This window comes from Bos indicus, chromosome X (assembly GCF_029378745.1).
Source record: "Bos indicus isolate NIAB-ARS_2022 breed Sahiwal x Tharparkar chromosome X, NIAB-ARS_B.indTharparkar_mat_pri_1.0, whole genome shotgun sequence".
In the NCBI taxonomy this organism is placed as follows: Eukaryota; Metazoa; Chordata; class Mammalia; order Artiodactyla; family Bovidae; genus Bos; species Bos indicus.
The window spans coordinates 147,509,221-147,528,657 of record NC_091789.1 but is presented as its reverse complement, the minus strand read 5'-3'; positions in this window follow the sequence as shown (position 1 = coordinate 147,528,657).

The following is a 19,437-nucleotide window of genomic DNA, read 5'->3' as shown; positions in this document are numbered from 1 at the left end:
CAGGTCAAAAGTACTGTTAAGTAGAAAAGGCTTTGAATAAACCTCACCTCGCAAGCATCACGGATTAGCCCGTCTACCACACACGTGCTCAGAACACACAGTGTTAGCCAACAGTGGGGCAGAGTCTTCTAACACGGATCCCGTGTGCTAAGAAAATGCTGAATGCCTCACATCATTTCCTGAATACTGCGCTGAAAGTGAAACACTTTGGGGGTCTTTTGGGGCCCTGAAGACCTCCAGAACCACAGTGCTTTCTGTCTCAGCAGAGAGAAGAATCCAGAGAGAGCAAAGTGGTAGATTAAAAAAAAAACAGAGCTAAACTGTGTCTGACTCTTTGCAACCCCGTGGACTGTAGCTCCCACCAGGCTCCTCGGTCCAGGGGATTCTCCAGGCGAGAATACTGCAGTGGGTTGCGATTTCCTTCTCCAGGGATCGAACCAAGGTCTCCCGCATTGCAGATGGATGCTTTACCTACTGAGCTATGCAGGAAGCCCAAAGTGCTGGATAAGACGTGATTAATTAGAATAAGACGATTGTGAGGCTTACAGGTGGGACGGTGAGGGGTGCCGTGCCCCAAGTACTTAGTGGGGGCTATGGTTTTATAATCAATGGAAAAGTGGGGAGCGAGGAGAAGACCTTTGTGTCTCTTGAGTGGACAGTGTGCTTCGGTCACCAGCTCCTCCTTGAAGTTGCACAGGGGAGCTTTCTTATCCCTGCATGGTAGGGCTAGGCCATGGTTCAGATTAGACCTAGGTTCAAATTACTGTGGTTTTTTTTTTCCCTGTGTGCAGAGAGCATGTCCTCAGTTCAGTTCAGTTCAGTTCAGTCGCTCAGTCGCGTCCAACTCTTTGTGACCCCATGAATCGCAGCACGCCAGGCCTCCCTGTCCATCACCAACTCCCAGAGTTCACTGAGACTCACGTCCATCGAGTCAGTGATGCCATCCAGCCATCTCATCCTCTGTCGTCCCCTTCTCCTCCTGCCCCCAATCCATCCCAGGATCAGAGTCTTTTCCAAGGAGTCAACTCTTCGCATGAGGTGGACAAAGTACTGGAGTTTCAGCTTTAGCATCATTCGTTCCAAAGAAATCCCAGGGCTGATCTCCTTCAGAATGGACTGGTTGGATCTCTTTGCAGTCCAAGGGACTCTCAAGAGTCTTCTCCAACACCACAGTTCAAAAGCATCAATTCTTCGGCGCTCAGCCTTCTTCACAGTCCAACTCTCACATCCATACATGACCACGGGAAAAACCACAGCCTTGACTAGACGTCTTTAACTGACTGAGCTCACTGGGCAGGATGTGGGTTTTTTCTGTCCTCACTGTTTTATTGTTTGGGGGCAGTTCTGTGTGCTTCTAACGCATGGTTTTGTTGCTAAGCAAGCCTGCCTAGTTGGTGTTTAAGCAAACCTGCTTCCTTGAGTGAATATTAACGTACAGAGGTCTCCCATACTTTTTCTGCTTAAAATCCCCTGGTGGGATTAACTATTTAATCACCCACGTTGTCCCTTCAGTCTGTTCTCTGTGAAAAGGGAGAAGCAGAATGGTCATAAGTGTTTGGGTCGTTCACACTCCAATCACAGGCTGATGGGGGGCGGCTGATGCTCCTCTTCATGAAGGAGGAGGGCTTCCCATCGCTCGTCTGGGAAAAGACCGACGTTCAAAATCTGAACTGTGGTGTCTGTTGAACGCATATGTCTTCCTTCCCCCGGAACGTAAAGTGGAAACACTGAATGCAGGGTCGCGTCTGTACCTGTTTCTATTGATGAAGCTGATTCAACAGTGATGTGGACCCCAGCGCATCTTGAACCCAGAGCGGCCCCTGGGGAACTCTGGGTTTCAGTTCTGTGCCCCAGCATCTTCTTCATGGTGTCTTACCCCCACGGCTCCTCAGGGACCAACCCCCACCCTTTTCACCACCAACCACCATTGCCCAGGACCCAGCTGGGCTGATCCTATCTGATCCAAAGAGGTTTGAGAGACTAGCACCCACCTATGGATGGTCATGGCCTCTAGAATGAAAGTAAATGATAAAGACAGCACTCTGCTCCATAGTCAAAGCAATGGTTTTTCCACTAGGTATATATGGATGTGAGAGTTGAACCATAAAGAAAGCCGAGCGCCAAAGAATTGATGCTTTGGAACTGTGGTGTTGGAGAAGACTCTTGAGAGTCCCTTGGACTGTAAAGAGATCCAACCAGTCCATCCTAAAGGAAATCAGTGCTGAATATTCATTTGAAGAACTGATGCTGAAGCGGAAACTCCAATACTTTGAACTGACTCACTGGAAAAGACCCTGATGCTGGGAAAGATTGAAGGCCGGAGGAGAAGGGGGCGACAGAGGATGAGATGGTTGGACAGCATCACTGAATTGATAGACATGAGTTTGAGCGAGCTCCAGGAGTTGGTGATGGACAGGGAGGCCTGGTGTGCTGCAGTCCATGGGGTCGAAAAGAATCAGACATGACTGATCGACTGGACTGAACTGAACTGAAAGGCTGACTTTCCCCAGGACGGGGTGTAGTCCTACCTGGATTCAGTCATATTCCTTTGTTAACGCTCACCGGAATTTCCCTGGTAGTCCAGTGGTTAAGCATCTGCCTTGCAAGCAACGCAGAGGATGCAGGTTTGACCCCTGCTCGGAGAGCTAAGATCCCCCAGGCCTCAAAGCAGCTACTGAGCCCACGGGCACCACAACCAGACAGTCCGTGGGCCACCACGACGATTCTGTATGCTGCAACTGAGACCTGTCACAGCCAAGTCAGTAAATAAATACTAAAAAAAAAAAAAAACCAGTCACTAAAGATGCCAAGGCATTGCAGTGGCCCTTGATCTATGAGACAAGAAAAAGTTTGAAGCAGAAGTAACTTACTGGGTGTGCATTCTCAGTCGCTCAGCCATCTCCGACTCTTTGTGACCCCATGAGCTATAGCCCGCCAAGCTTCTCTGTCCATGGGATTCTCCAGGCAAGAATACTGGAGTGGGTTGCCATTTCCTCCTCCAGGGGATCTTCCCCACCCAGGGACCAAATCTGCGTCTCCTGCATCTCCTGCAATGGCAGGCAGATTCTTTACCACTGAGCCTCCCAGGAACAGGACTTACTGGGAGGTGTGTGGATTCCCTGTGGGAGTGGCTACATCTCAAAACAGACGTGTGGGCAGTTCATTTCACTCTGAGTGACTGTCAAATACAAGACGTGTGGCTGCAGTCATCTGAGAACAGTACTGCTAGACCGGGGTTTTATTCCGATGGCCTCGTCTCTTGCTCTGTTGGGTGTGGCCGTGGGAACGTCCACTGTTGACAGCTTAGAATCCCAAGCAGAGTGGTTTACCTGGCAGTACACTCATCTGGAGAGTCCACACTGAATTAGGAAGAATTTTTCTTTCCTGAACACTTTTCTCCTTGACTTGTATTTTTTTTTTTTTTTTTTCAGATCAGTGTTTTGGTTCACAATGATTTTAGATTTACGGAAGAGTTCTAAACAGAACATGGAGAGACCTCCCCCACCTGTGTTCTCAATGCAGCGGGAGCCCAGTTTCAAACCATGGTTAGAGAACTATATCCCACATGCAGCAACGAAGACCCAGCCAAATAAATAAATGCACATTTTAAAACAGAGCACAGAGATGTCCCATATAGTCTTCACTCATTTCAGCTAACATTAGCATCTCACTTAAGCACGGCACGCTGGTCGAAACCAGGAGATGGACGTTGAGACATCACTGCTCACTGTATTTCAGGCTTTATCAGGATTTTCCCCAGGTTGTACAATGATACTTTTTCTGTTGGAGGACACCATATTGTATTTTGTTATTATGCCTTAGTCTCCTTTGCACCGTGACGGTTCCTCAGCATCTCCTCACTTTTCATCATCTTAGCAGTTAGGTATCTCTTAGAATGTCCCTCCATCTGAATCTGTCTGGTGTCTTTCTGGATACTAAACTGGAGTTAACCCTGATGCTGGGAGGGATTGGCGGCAGGAGGAGAAGGGGACGACAGAGGATGGGATGGTTGGATGGCATCACCGACTCGATACACATGAGTTTGAGCAAACTCCAGGAGCTGGTGATGGACAGGGAGGCCTGACGTGCTGCAGTCCATGGGGTTGCAGAGAGTCGGAAATGACTGAGCGACTGAACTGAACTGATGGGTTTTAAATGGATACATCTTCAGAGCTGAGGTACCCTTCCCACCACGCCATATCAGGGGTCCACGACTTCCACGCGGCTCACCAGTAGACTTGGGGAACCGTGATCCCTTGGTGAAGATAATTACGTGTCTGTCGAGTTTCTGCACTGCGAATCACTCCATGTTTAGGGCAGTCATGGGACTTTTAAAAAATGCATTCGTTTTCAAATTGCCTAAAGTCAGAGCTATTTCTTATTTCTATGGACCTTTTTTTTCCTAGTCTCAATTTACTTCTAATTCAATTTCACTTTTGTTGTTTTCTTCTAGGAGGGGAAAGAAAAAAAAAATAGTTCTTAAACACCACCTTCCTCCCCGAACTCTCCTGCTGAAACCTGGAGGCTATTCTTGGTTGGGATGAAAGGAAACCCATAGTCTAGGCATCTCTGAGGTACGAAGAAATGTAATAAATATTTTATATACATTTCCTACTTACATTTCACAAGAGCCCTCTAAATTAAATATTAACAGACCGGTTTTCTTTTCTTTTTTTTTTTCAAATGAAAGAACCAATCTTCCCAAGGCCACAGTTAAAGACGGAAAGTCATAAAACAGGTAGGAGAGAACCCAAATGTTTTAAGCCAGGAGGTTTAAGGTCACCTACTAGCTGTTCAAATTTGACCCCTGCCACTCTAGTACACAGACCTCCCTCCCCACAAATAAAAGAAATATTACGTATTTACAGCGTATGTTCTCACATCCGGGCCTTGGACCCTTGGTCCTGCAGCCCCCAGGCTCCAAGTGGCCTCCGTGGGTATAACTCATCTTGCAAAAGTAGCTGAAGCCCGCTCCTCCAGGGAGCTCTCCCTGACTGCAACAGGGACATTTTTCCCCCTTGTGCTCAAAGCGTCTTCTCTAGCACTGGCTGGTCCTGAATGCTGTCTGCCCTCCCCTGCGTCCAGCTTGTCAGACAGGTTAGCCCACCCTGCACCATGCCTTGGGAGGATATGCGTGTGTCAGCCCTGAGGAGCTGTGCTTCTGCTAGGACCATCACACACACGCACACACACCCCGCCCCGGTCAGGACTGCCCTCCCGCTTCTGGGCTGGAACCTTGCATTGCATCCTGTGGACTACACTGAGGTCCTGGCTTCAACCCCTTCCTGGGGCCGGCCCTGATATTTAACTCATGAAAAAGTTCACCAATCTCAAAAGTCTTCACCAAGATGGCTATCACATGTGATGCCAACTGCCATGGATAAAATAACAGGCTACAAGGATGTATTGTGCAACATGGGGAGTATAGCCCATATTTTATAGTAACTAGAGATGGAGTATGGGCTTCCCCAGTGGCTCTGTTCTGTTCAGTTGCTCAGTCGTGTCCGACTCTTTGCGACCCCATGGATCGCAGCACGCCAGGCTTCCCTGTCGATCACCAACTCTCTAAGCTTGCTCAAACTCATGTCCATCGAGTCAGTGATGCCATCCAACCATCTCAGCCTCTGTCATCCCCTTCTTTTCCTGCCCTCAATCTCTCCCAGAATCAGGGGCTTTCCCCCAGTGGCTCAGCAGTGAAGAATTCACTTGTAATGCAGAAGATCTGGATTTGATCCCTGGGTCGGGACAATCCACTGGAGAAGGGAATGGCAACCCACTCCAGTATTCTTGCCTGGAAAATCCCATGGACAGAGGAGCCTGGCGGGCTACAGTTCATAGTGTCGGAAAAGAGTCAGACACGACTTAGTGACTAAACAACAACAATTTTTGATAAAGACATCACAGTTTGATAAAGACTGTCTCCTGGCTGACACAGTAATAGTGCACGAGATGACATCGTATCTCAATCTATCTACATATGGGCTCAGGTGGCTCAGTGATAAAGAACCCGCCTGCCTAGGAGACATAAGAGACATGTGCAGGAGATATAAGAGATGAAGGTTCAATCCCTGCTCTGGGAAGATCCCCTGGAGGAGGAAATGGCAACTCACTCCAGTATATGTGCCTGGGAAATCCCCTGGACAGAGGGGCCTGGCAGGCTGCAGTCCACGGGACTCACAAAACAGTCATGACTCAGAGACTAGACCACGACAACCACACAGATGGAGCATAACCTTTACAACTTGCAAATCACTACATTGTACCCTTGTTAACTTATATAATACTGGACATCAGCTGTACCTATATTATATAAACTGTATATACTATAGCATGAAATTAAAAGACACTCCTTGTAAGGAAAGTTATGACCAACCTAGATAGCATATTCAAAAGCAGAGACAGTACTTTGCCAACAAAGGTCCATCTACTCAAGGCTATGGTTTTCCCAGTGGTCATGTATGGATGTGAGAGTTGGACTGTGAAGAAAGCTGAGCGCCGAAGAATTGATGCTTTTGAACTGTGGTGTTGGAGAAGACTCTTGAGAGTCCCTTGGACTGCAAGGAGATCCAACCAGTCCATTCTGAAGGAGAACAGCCCTGGGATTTCTTTGGAAGGAATGATGCTAAAGCTGAAACTCCAGTACTTTGGCCACCTCATGTGAAGAGTTGACTCATTGGAAAAGACTCTGATGCTGGGAGGGATTGGGAGCAGGAGGAAAAGGGGACGACAGAGGATGAGATGGCTGATAGCATCACTGACTCGATGGACATGAGTTTGGGTGAACTCCGGAAGTTGGTGATGGACAGGGAGGCCTGGCGTGCTGCAATTCATGGGGTTGCAAAGAGTCCGACATGACTGACTGAACTGAACTGAACTGATACTATATATAGTATATAATACAGAGTATATACTGTACTACAGTATATACACCTATACTATATAAAATATAATGAAGCATAACAACCTAAATATGGGCTTCCCTGGCGGCATAAGAACCTAAATATATATACACATGCAAACCGCATAAGCATTTGGAAGGTGCATACGTATATATGTAAACATAAGAATGAGACATAGCTGTAGACATAGAGACGTTCTGTGGACAGTGTCAGGTGGGAACGTTGAAGACTCCTCAGGCAGCGTGGTGACAGGACTTGTCTCCATCCTGTCTTGTCTGAAGTCCCCTCTGAGCACTCCCTGCTGCCACTTCTGGCTACATGGCGCATCCTCAGTGGGGACTCTGAGAGGGATCCTCAAGGGGCACCATTTAAGAGCAGAAACTGGCTCTTAGGGTGACAGCTCTTACTGTTATTTTTTTTTTTTTTTTAATGTATAAAGCACAGACAGGCATACAGCACTTAAATAGACATACAGTGTAACAAGTGTGGTGTTAAAATTTCACGGGAGGGAAAGGGTACCGGCATTAGAAAAGAAAATGCTTCCCAGGTGATGATAGTGGTAAAGAACCTACCTGCCAATGCGGGAGACCCAGGTTCAGTCTCTGTGTCAGGAAGACCCACTGGAGGAGGGCATGGCAACCCACTCCAGTATTCTTGCCTGGAGAATCCCATGGACAGAGGAGCCTGGTGGGCTACAGTCCATGGCGTCACAGAGAGTCGGACACGACTGAGCACACACTCAACGCAGAAAAGACGGGAACGGGCCCACATAATCGTTTCATGTCTAAATGAACACACCGGCCGAGAAGCCAAAGGCTAAGTATTGAAATAAGTCATGGGACCTCCTGGTGGTCCCGTGGCTAAGACTCTGATGTTCCAAAGCAGAGGGACCTGGGTTCCATCCCTGGTCAGGGAAGCAGATTCCACGTGTCACGACTAAGAAGCCCATATGCTGCAGCTAAGACCTGGCACAGACAAGTAAATAAGTATTAAAATAAGTCACAAGGCTGGAAGGTTGACACAAGCTAGTCTGCGACATAACACAGTCACTTTGGAAAGTTCTTCTTTTGTTCGGTGAGTCCCAGAGCAAACGCCTAAGTAATGACAGTCCCTCAAAAAGGCAAAGTTTTCCGCCACAAATTTCTGCTGGGGAAAACTTTCCTTTAATCTCCTGTGGCCGTTGCAAAGGGTTGTTTTGGTTTTATTTCTCCTTTTAAATACATGGGCTTCCCTGGTGGCTCAGCAATAAAGAACCCACTTGCCAATGCTGCACACTCGGGTTTGATGCCTGGGTCGGGAAGATCCCCTGGAGCAAGTGAAAATGAAAGTGAAAGTTTCTCACTCGTGTCTGACTCTTTGCAGTCCTATGGAGTATACAATCCATGGAATTCTCCAGGTCAGAAGACTGGAGTGGGTAGCCTTTCCCTTCTCCAGGGTATCTTCCCTACTCAGGGATCAAACCCAGGTCTCCTGCATTGCAGGCAGATTCTTTACCAGCTGAGCCACCAGGGAAGCCCAAGAATACTGGAGTGGGTAACCTGTCCCTTCTCCAGGGGATCTTCCTGACCCAGGAATTGAACCGGGGTCTCCTGCATGGCAGGCGGATTCTTTACCAATGTAGCTATCAGGAAAAACCCCCCTGGAGAAGGGAATGGCAACCCACTCCAGTACTCTTGCCTGGGAAACCGCATGGACAGAGAAGCCTGGTGGGCTGCAGTCCATGGGGTTGGAAACAGTCGGACACGACTGAGCGACTAAACAACACCTACTCTTCGTTAATTCATCTGCCGGTGGACATTTAGTTGTTTCCACGCACTCAGGACAATGCTGGACGGCACCTGAATCCTGTGGTCCTGGAAACCAGGGAAGGTGAGACAATCACCCCACCTGCTGCATCCTGGAAAACCACTGATTGCAAGGAACCTCCGTTCCCCTTACACAGGTTAGATGAAACGCACAGATGACCCCTTGCACACCTAGGAGCAAAGCCAGACACAGATCTTCCACATTTCCACCCTCTCTCAGTCTCATAAGTGATTTACTGCTTGGTTTGTCTACCTCTGATCAAAACTGCAACAAAATGCTTGTGAACCTAACTTGGGTTCAGCTTCTCTCCCCAGCCCCCAGGACTCTCAACTTTTTATTTAATTTTTGCTGCTTTTACTTTTTTTTTTTTTTACTGGACTATGGTTGGATGGCATCATGGACTCAATGGACATGAGTTTGGGCAAGCTCCAGGAGATGGTGAAGGACAGGGAAGCCTGGCGTGCTGCAGTCCATGGAGGTCGCAGAGAGTTAAGACACGACTGAGTGACTGAGCAATAATCGCTTCATAGTATTGTGTTGGTATCTGCTGTACAATGACACAAACCAGCCATATGTACACACATGTCCCCTCCTCTGGAGCCTGCCACCACCATCCACCCCTCTAGGTCATCACAGAGCCCCGGGCTGAGCTCCCTGTGCTATCCAGCCTCTTCCCACTAGCCGTCTATTTTACAAACGGTGGTGTATATGTATATCAGTGCTACTTTCTCAATCCGTCCCACCCTCTCCTTCCCCCTGCTGGGTGGGACCCTGAAAAAACTTGGATCCAGGCCCAGCAGACCCTCACCCTGACACAGGATGGTCTCAGGGAAAGTAGCATCTGGTCTCTTTCAGATTCACGCCACTTCCCCTTACCCAGTTGTTTCTAGAACGCAGGGGAGGAGAGTCGCCTCTGGCCGTCCCTGTGAAACAAAAGCAAAGCCCCTTTTGCCCACTGCCGCCCACTGAGCGACGGTGTTGTCCCCGATGCAAGAGCCCCCCTGCCCCGAGTGCCACAGTCTCCTTCCCTGCTTCCAAGAATCCTTTTTTAAAGATCCCTTTTTCCAACATCCCTTCTTCAGGGGATCTTTCTGACCCAGGAATTGAACTGGGGTCTCTTGCATGGCAGGCGGATTCTTGACCAACTGAGCTATGAGGGAAGCCCCATGTATGGGGGAGGAACTGAATATTCGGTGATGCTTGGCCACGTTCTCCATCAATGCCATGTTCTTCCTCCTCCCCCCCAAAAACCCAAAATTCTTCCAACCACATAGGGTTATGTGGTGTGAATCTTCAAGCCAACTCTGGTCCTTCCCCAGGAGGACGGTAGACCCACATCTATATTACAGGCAACGGAGAGCTTCATTGGCTGGCAAGGTTCCTCAGACAAAGTCTTTTGCATAACACAAACAGCAAGTTACTATTTCCAAATGACCATCGTACTCTTAGTCAAAAGCTCTTTCAAGTGAAATGGCGTCAGCGTACATCTTATTTTTGGCAAAATGTATTACAAACTGCAGGAATGAAAAAGACATATTTATACTCCGTGTGTCTTCAGAACCATGGTGTTAGATAAAGGAGAAAACCAACTTGTTACTCAAAGACCTGACTCTTCATTTTGGGGGGGGCGGTTCAAGGACTCAGCTCAAGAAATGGGTCTGGGTCTTCTCTGTGGCTGGAATGAGGCACGGTTCAAGAGGCCAGAGATACACTGTTGTGTAAGACATGGTCCCACCTCCTGAGACGTTTCTAACCTGCTTTTACACACACCCCAGTCAAGAATTCCCAGCTGCAGCAACCTAAATGTCCATTGACAGAGAAATAGGTATAGAAAATGTGGTACATATATGCAGTGGAATATTATTCAGCCATTAAAAAGAATGAAATAATGGCATTTGCAATAACATGGACGGACCTAGGGAGTGTCATACTGAGTGAAGTAAGTCAGACAGAGAAGCGGAAGTATCGTATGACATCCCTTATATGTGGAATCTAAAAAGAAATGATACAAATGAACTTATATACAGAACAGAAACAGACTCACAGACGGAGAGAAGGAATTTCTGGTTGCAGGGCGGAGGGATGGGGGAAGGGATAGTTAGGGAGTCTGGGATGGACGTGGACACACTGCTGTGTTTAACATGGAGAACCAGCAAGGACCTGCTGGACAGCACAGGGAACTCTGCTCAATCCTCTGTAATAACCTTATGGTCCCCAGGGGGAAGGATGGGGGAAGGGATAGTCAGGGAGTCTGGGATGGACGTGGACACACTGTTGCATTTAACATGGAGAACCCACAGGGACCTGCTGGACAGCACAGGGAACTCTGCTCAATGTCATGTGGCAGCCTGGATGGGAGGGGAGTTTGGGGGAGAATGGATCCATGTACGTGTATGGCTGAGCTGTTGCACTGTCCGCCTGAAACTATCACAAGATTGTTAATTGGATATATACCAATACAAAAGAAAATAATTAAAAGAATGTTAGCCTAGAGAAGACCTGATCCTTAAAAAAAAAAGTTAAACCTTTTATGTACTTATAAAAAAACAAAATAGATGTCCCAACTGCCACGCAAGTTTGGGGTGTTTTTCCCCTAATACCATCCACTTTTACTGCCTAGATCTGAAAACACTGATGGAAACAATGACAAGGAAACAATGACATCTAGCTGGACCCAGACAATATTCCAAAGAACCATAAACTAAATAGCTTGGTCCTCTGTGTGATATTTGCTTGATTATTTAAAAAACCAAAAGCCGACACATGGTTTATTTATTTATTTGTGCTCAATTGTCACAACCCAAGACTCTGTTCTTTGATTTAAAGCTCTCCGGGGTCACTGAAGTGTCATTTGGAAAATCGCTTCCTGACGCGTAAAGTTATGGTAATCGTCCCCTGAAGCCAGCACCACGTTAGCTCAGCCAGAACAGCTATCGGTTTATCTCCGAAGAGCTACTGGTTTATCTCCTTCCAAGTATTGTTTTAAAACCAGCAGCAGCCGGCGGTCAAGAGAGAGGCACTGGGGTTCTAAGAGGCTTAATGCAGCCCAGGAGTTCTGCTTTTTGTTTTGTTTTGCTTCAACACACTTGAGAGGAGCAAAGTTGTTGCTAAGTACTCATTTAGAGAAACAGTTCAGGAAAGACACACTTCTCTTCCTTCTGAGCACACGATTATAAACTCTGTAACGAAGTAAGTAGGAGAAACAGCAGAAGAAGGTGCGAGAAGATCAGGGTTGAAGCTAGACTCTACTCTCTAAGAGACTGGAATTCAAAGGCCAGCTTTGCCCCTCTCTGATTATCATTAAAAAAAAAAAAAAAACCTATAAACAATAAATGCTGGAGAGGATGTGGAGAAAGGGGAAGCGTTCTGCCCTGTTGGTGGGAATGTAAACAGGCACAGTCATTATGGAGAAGAGGATGGAGATTCCTTAAAAAAAACTAGAAATACACCTACCATATGCCCCAGGGCTTCCCAGCTGGTAGCTCAGTTGGTAAAGAATTCGCCAGCAATGTGGGAAACCTGGGTTTAATCTCTGGGTTGGGAAGATCCCCTGGAGAAGGGAAAGGCTACCCACTCCAGGATTCTGGCCTGGAGAATTCCACAGACTGTACAGTCCATCGGGTCGCAAAGAGTCGGACACAACAGAGCGACTTTCACTTTCAAGCCCCAGCGACCCCACTACTGGGCATAGACCCTGAGAAAACCGTAATTATAAAACACACATGTACCCCAACGTTCCTTGTAGTGTAGTTCTATTTACAGTGGCTAGGACATGGAAGCAACCTAGATGTTTATAAATATATACTCATCCATTTGGTTTATAAACACTTTAACTCTGTCACCTCACACAGAGCAAAAGCACCAGACTCAGAGACAGCTGTGAGGATTAAAGATCATATTGTGAGCAAAGACCAAGGAACAAAGCCTTGGTATAAGCTCACAGACCTGCATAGGTCACTGCTACTGTTATTGCCGTAGGAAATTATACACAAATTGCTTGCATAGACATTGCCAATTGCTTGCTATTTGAGGAAAGTGCTGTGCTGTGATAATTAGTTTTATGCATCAGTTGTCTAGCCTACAGGACCCATCTGCTTGTTTCACACTAGTATCTATGTGGGTTTGTTTTTTTTTTTTTTTTAGATGTGATTACATTTAAATTGGCATACTTTGAGTAAATCAGATTGCCCTCCATAATGGCACTGGGCAGGACATAGTGGATGGTGGGTGGGTCTTATCTAATCAGGCGAGGGGCTTCAAAGCAAAGATGGAAGTTTCCCAAAGAAGAAACAATTCTCTGTCAAGGCCACGACACAGAATCTCTGCCTGAATTTCCCTGCAGATTTTGGACTTGCCAGCTCTTGGAATCACACAAGCCAGTTCCTGAAAATACATCTCTCCACAGATAAATAAGACAGATACAAATGTATGTATTATTGTCATTTGGTTGCTCAGTCGTGTCCAAGTCTTTGCCACCCCACGGACTGCAGCATGCCAGGCTTCCCTGTCCTTCACTGTCTCCCAGAGTTTACTCAAACTCATGTCCATTGAGTCGGAGATGCTGTTCAACCATGTCATCCTCTGTTGTCTCCTTCTCCTCCCGCCTTCAATCTTTCCCCGCATCAGGGTCTTTTCCAGTGATTCAGTTCTTCGCATCAGGTGGCCAAAGTATTGGAGTTTCAGCTTCAGTATCACTTCTTCCAATGAATATTCAGCATTGATTTCCTTTAGGATTGACCGGTTTGATCTCTTGCAGTCCAAGGGACTCTCAAGAGTCTTCTCAGGCACCACAATTCAAAAGCATCAATTCTTTGGCACTCAGCTCTCTTTACAGTCCAACTCTCTATACATGACTACTGGAAAAATCACAGCTGTTAACTATAGGGACCTTTGTTGGTAAAGTGATCCCCGCTTTTTAATACACTGTGTACATTTGTCATGGCTTTCCTTCCAAGGAGCAAGTGTCTTTTGATTTCATGGCTGCAGTCACTGTCTGCAGCGATTTGCAAGCCCAAGAAAATAAAATCTGTCACTGTTCCCACTTTTTCCCCTTCTACTTGTCATGAAGTGTCATCAGGTTTGGGAAACCCTGAAAGTAGAAAGACTCCATCCAGGGAGGGACACGGAGGCCTGCGGAATAGACAAGGCGTCTTCTATCTGCCCACGCGTGGTAGGGCTCTTTGCCTCTATGTCTTAAAATGAAACTTCCCCTGAGGATAATTATCCATCTTTTCAGAGAATGGAAAGCCACTGCTCTCCTGGTGGCTCCAAACTCAGAATTTCAGGGTCTGATTCAGACGTACTAATGCCACAAGCCGAGCTTTTTCTCCATAAAGTGAGAAGCCAGGAAAAGAGGGTATTTTTTTTATGAGGAGTGGGGGGGTCAAACTTCTAGGTGCAGCCCCCGTCTTGCACCCCTAGGGTGAAGTTTACACCCCTGACAAGACGGTGGTCCGAGCTCACACAGCCACGGGGAGCGAATCCATTTACACAGACCGAAACAGACGGTGCTCACAGCGGCTCCTACAAGATTCTGGACAAGAGTTGGCTCACAGACACTTGAGAAAGTCTTCTTGCAGTAAGCTTCAGCATCAAGGTTCTCAGCGACTTTCTTAGACAATTCTGAACGTGTATTCCATTAACAGAACCAAACAGGAGCCTCCCTCGTGGCTCAGGGGTTAAGAATCTGCCTGCCAATATAGGAGACACGGGTTGGATCCCTGATCCAAAAACATCCTACATGCCATGCAGCTGCTAAGCCTGTGCGTCACAAAGACTGACTCTGTACTCTAAGGCTCCAGAGCCGCAGCTACTGGAGCCCACCTTTTACAACCACTGAAGTCCAGGTGCCCTAGAGCCTGGGCTCCACAGCAAGAGAAGCCTCTGCAATAAGAAGCCTGCCCATCGCAACTGGAGAGTAGCCTCCCCTCGCCAAACCTAGGGAAAAGCCCGCCCACCAGTGAAGACCCAGCGTAGCCAAGAAGAAACACAATTTAAAAAAAAAAAGGGGGGGGGGGAACAAAGGCACAAAAATGGAGCATCCTCCTACTGTTTCTTGGAGATTTCGACCTCACCTGATACCTCCTGGACAAGGAGGACCAAAGCTCCTCACGTGCCTACCATCCCGGGAGCGAAAACACCAAAGTGAAACACCCCTTCCCGTGTGACTGTCTGAATGCGGAATGCAAACAACGTAATTATTGACACAGAGGGCGTTTCTAAACATGCCACCGACACGGACCCATGCGAAACAGGGACGATACCTGCTTGTAAATTCCGCTCACAACCCAAGACAGAGCCTAAGGAGACATATCCTAGGCAACAGAAAACGTGCTCCATAAAGGAGACCTTCCCAGACGCTTTTCTGGAGCTGCCCACAGTCAGGCTTCATATAAATAGACAAGGAGCGTCTTACCTCTACCAGAGGTCCTCCTGCTGATCAGCTCTCTGCTCCCCAAGTCACTCCACGAATGGGCAGAAAGAAGGAGATCTCACGGTGCGGACCACGGCTGTCCTCACGTAAAGTGTTGAAAGAGCTGCTCACTCCATCAATCATGTTTGACTCTCTGCGACTCCATGGACTGCAGCCCGCCAGGCTCCTCTGTCCGTGGGATTCTCCAGGCAAGAATACTGGAGTGGGTTGCCATGCCCTCCTCCAGGGGATTTTCACGACCCAGGGATCGAACCCGGGCCTCCTGCATTGCAAGCAGAGTCCTTACCGTCTGAGCCACTTGGGAAGAAACTTGATCCCAAGCTTTCGGGATGCAGACACAAAAGTGTCAGGGGCAGATACCTAAGAGGAGAAGGCTTGGTGCAAACCAGCATGGTCCCACAGATAGAAAAAATTCCACCTTTGAGTGAGAATCAGCAGCACACACATTGATGGAATCTGTCCCCAGAATAGAGACCGTTTCCATGTTGGCCTGCATCCTTTTGTACCTTAAAGAATGATCGGTGGAAGCACATTTGTGACATCAGAGCATATTTATGGCACTCATGGGATGAGTCACTCTTTCCTCCTGCTGTGGTTTGAGTCTGTGATTCTGGACGCCTGGACCGCGATGTCGAGGGACAACATGTATTTACAAAGTCTCAGCAGCAATCATGCCAGGACGTCCAGAGGATGCTACCAGGGGCCGCCTCCGCTGGTTCAGCCCCCTGAGGACCCAAAGGCACAGAGGGGCTCCATCACATGGGGCTGGAGTGCTGGGTACCAGCTTGTTAGAAGCTCCACCATGGCAAAGAGCGTCACCACGGCGAAACAGAAGCAGAGCCCCTACTGAGGATATCAAACTTGGTCTCCCATTTTGCATCCTGGTGACCATTGGCCTTGGCAGCAAGATGGCCAAGGGCCTCCTGCAAATTTTTGGGTTTCAGGCACTTGGGATCTCCTGCTGTCTTAGCAAAACGAACTTTTTCAAACAGGGTCCAGCCCCGCCAGCCTGGACATCAGAGTTTGGGGCCAGGGTCCCAAGTTATCATGAAAATGGTTCTTCCCTGCCTCTACGCAATGAAACATTGTTAAAAGCACGGGTTGCATCTGGGAAAACCCCATGCCTCTCTGGTTTCTAGAACATTCCAGTAAGAGACAAAATCTGCCCACCTTCTTTACCTTTCAGGCCCGGTTCTGGACATGTTGAAGGCCCTTTGGCATTTCAGTCCTCTCTTTCATGGAGCCCCGGACGGTGTTCATGTTGAATTCCGTCTTTGGCAGGCAATTCCGTGGAAATTCAATTCTGCAGGCAATTCTTCCTCAGAGAAAAAGGAAAAGAACCAGAATCAACAATAGAAACATGTATCTGTTTTTTTTTTTTTCCTGTATGATATTACAATTAGTGAAATAATAAAGATTATTGTAAGTTTAATTTTAGTTTTTGCTGTTTTTTTTTAAATAAATTTGTGCAGATTGAACTCCCCGATAAAGAATGACAAAACAGCAATAGTTGACTCCAGGTAGGTCAGACGTTGGTTACTGGTGTTTGATCAAAGGCAGATTATTTAAGAAATGAGCAAATGACAGTGATCCTCCCAGATTACACACAAAGACGGCTGTACAGGACTTCCCTGGTTGTCCAGCGATTAAGATTCTGAGCTTCCACTACGAGGGGGTGCAGGTTCAATCCCTGGTCGGGGAACTAAGATCCCACAAGCTGCACGGCGTGGCCAAAATGATAAAAACGAAGAACAACAGCAACAAAAACACAACAGAGAAGACATACCAAAACCAAAGGCGGGGGAAAAAGTTTCAAGAGTCGATTCTGGGCCATCCGAGCCAAGGAATGTTTTTACGTGGGGATGGTAAGTTATGTCACTCCTGTGAAACCACCGAGAGCAAAGAGGTAAGACTCTTGAGACAGCTCAAAGTGTGAACTGTGGTCCACAGCCTTGGTTTCCTGTCTCTCGAAAAAGCAGTCTGCATTCAATCCATTCCCAAGTCCATCTGCCAACCTTGTGACCTCTGAACTTTAGATGTCCAGTCTTACACCTCAAAATAACGCTAAATAGGTACAGTTTAGTTGTGTTGTTTAGTTTAGTTGCTCAGTGGTGTCCGGCTCTTTGAGACCCCAGGGACTGTAGCCCAGCAGGCTCCTCTGCCCATGGGATTCTCCAGGCAAGAATCCTGGAGTGGGTTGCCGTTTCCTCCTCCAGGGGATCTTCCCCACCCAGGGACTGAACCTTTGTCTTCTGCATTGGCAGGCAGATTCTTTGCCACTGAGCCACCAGGGAAGCCCTTCAGTGTTAAACAGGATAGCTTGTTTAAAGGCCTGGACCAGATCAACACAGACAGTGTCACGATTACATATCAAGGAACAGGAAGAGGATAAGTTATCTTTAAACAACAAACCAAGACTGAAGACTCATGGTTGAGAGCTGCTTCTACCATAATATTGTTATTTAACATTTACTGTTTTAAAACACAACAGATAAACCATAATGGAATAATTTGCTACATCGCATAAAACTGGTATCTTTCAAAATATGTCTTCTTGCAGCTGAATCAGGGAGCATTTGACGTCACAAATCAATACACTCTGATTAGAATACTTCAAAATAAGTACCATGCAGGGGTTTTGGGGACATGCCGTCTTTTATTTTGTTCAGTTCTTCAGTCAATGGCCTCCCTCGCCGTGATCTAGATAACACTAGCAAAAAACAAAAAATGTTCTCAATGACTCATCCTTTCCTAGAGATATTGATGAAGGCAACAGAGCGAAATCGCTAATTATAGAGTTCTAGATCCTGAGTAAGTCTGTTCCGAAAAATCCTTGCAGATAAAAATAAAAGTGATAAATGAGCTGTCACCGTGTTGGAAATACAGGACAGTGGCATCTCACAGTCTTGGGCTTCGCTTTACAGGCACAAAAGGCGTGATTTTAAGGAATGAAACCCAAGGGGGTAAATATGCATCGAGGAAAATCAAGAGGTCACTGAACTCATCACGGGTGAGACATTCCTTGGTGTGAAATATTGGTTGCGTAGCTGTGATCTTGCAGCAGTGTCTGTGGGTAAATGTTTAAAATCTGTGTTGTTGTTGTTTTTTTCCCCTTCCTGGATCACAGCCTTTTCATGGTGAAGGGGCACGCGTAACTCAGTGAAGCGATGAGTTACCTGGTGGTCGTGCAGGGCCACCCAAGACGGATGGGTCATAGTGGAGAGTTCTGACACCATGCGGTCCACTGGAGAAGGGAAGTAGAATCCCGTGAACTGTATAAAAAGGCACATGCTCTTAGAATCATTTTAATGGAGGATGAAACACAGCATCTGGTGTCTCCCGATCCATCACCCCTGTTAGGGACAGATTTGAACCTTTCCCAGTGAGTCATATCCGTGAGTCCTCGGGTCAGAGATGGAAACTGATGCTTGGTGTCTGCTGAGAACCAGGAGTGACTGACGGTCCAGAACTAAGTAGACGTTGGACTCCAGCTTTGCAGGCCGGTCCTCACCGATGATTTTAGGGCGTAAAGCATATCTTTAACACTGCTATCACCGTTATTACAACACTTCATTTCCTTTTGCTTTAGTGTTTTTCAGCATACTTTAAAATTTTTCTCATAAAGTCTTTCTATCATTTTTCTTCCTACTTATTGCTAATTTTTTTATATGTTGGAGGCTTTTGTGAAAGATATTTTCTAAAAGTGTATGATCTAGTTATTGCTAGCTTATCCATACAGAGAACAGGTGATAGCAGATATTTATGTTCTATCCAACAACGTTGATAAAACCTCTCTGATTCTAATAATTTATCTAAATCGTCTTTGAGACTCGGAGTTTTCAAGGTAGACGATGAACACGTTCTGAAGGATAACCGCCCCATCCTTTGTAATGTTAGTAAGTTCCATTTTATATTTTTCTTACTGGTCTTTAGTCCTGCCAACACAAAGCTGAATGGAGGTTGTCACAGAAAGCATTTTTACTTCTCATCTTAAATGGGAATACTCTTCACCATTAAACATGATGCTTCAACTCAGTTTTTGCTAGGTATTATTTATCAGTGTAGGAAAGTTACTTTCTATCCCTAATTGCTAAGGATCTATTTTATAAGTAAGTCAGGAATAGATACTAACTTTATCAAATGATTTATTCTTCATTTCTTAATATGATCACATAGATTCCCCCCCTGCCCGGAAATCACTGGATTGACCTTTCTAATGGTAATACAAGTGTGTATTTCTAGGAAAAAACTAATTTATTCATGATTCAGCTGGTAAAGAATCCACCTGCAATGCAGGAG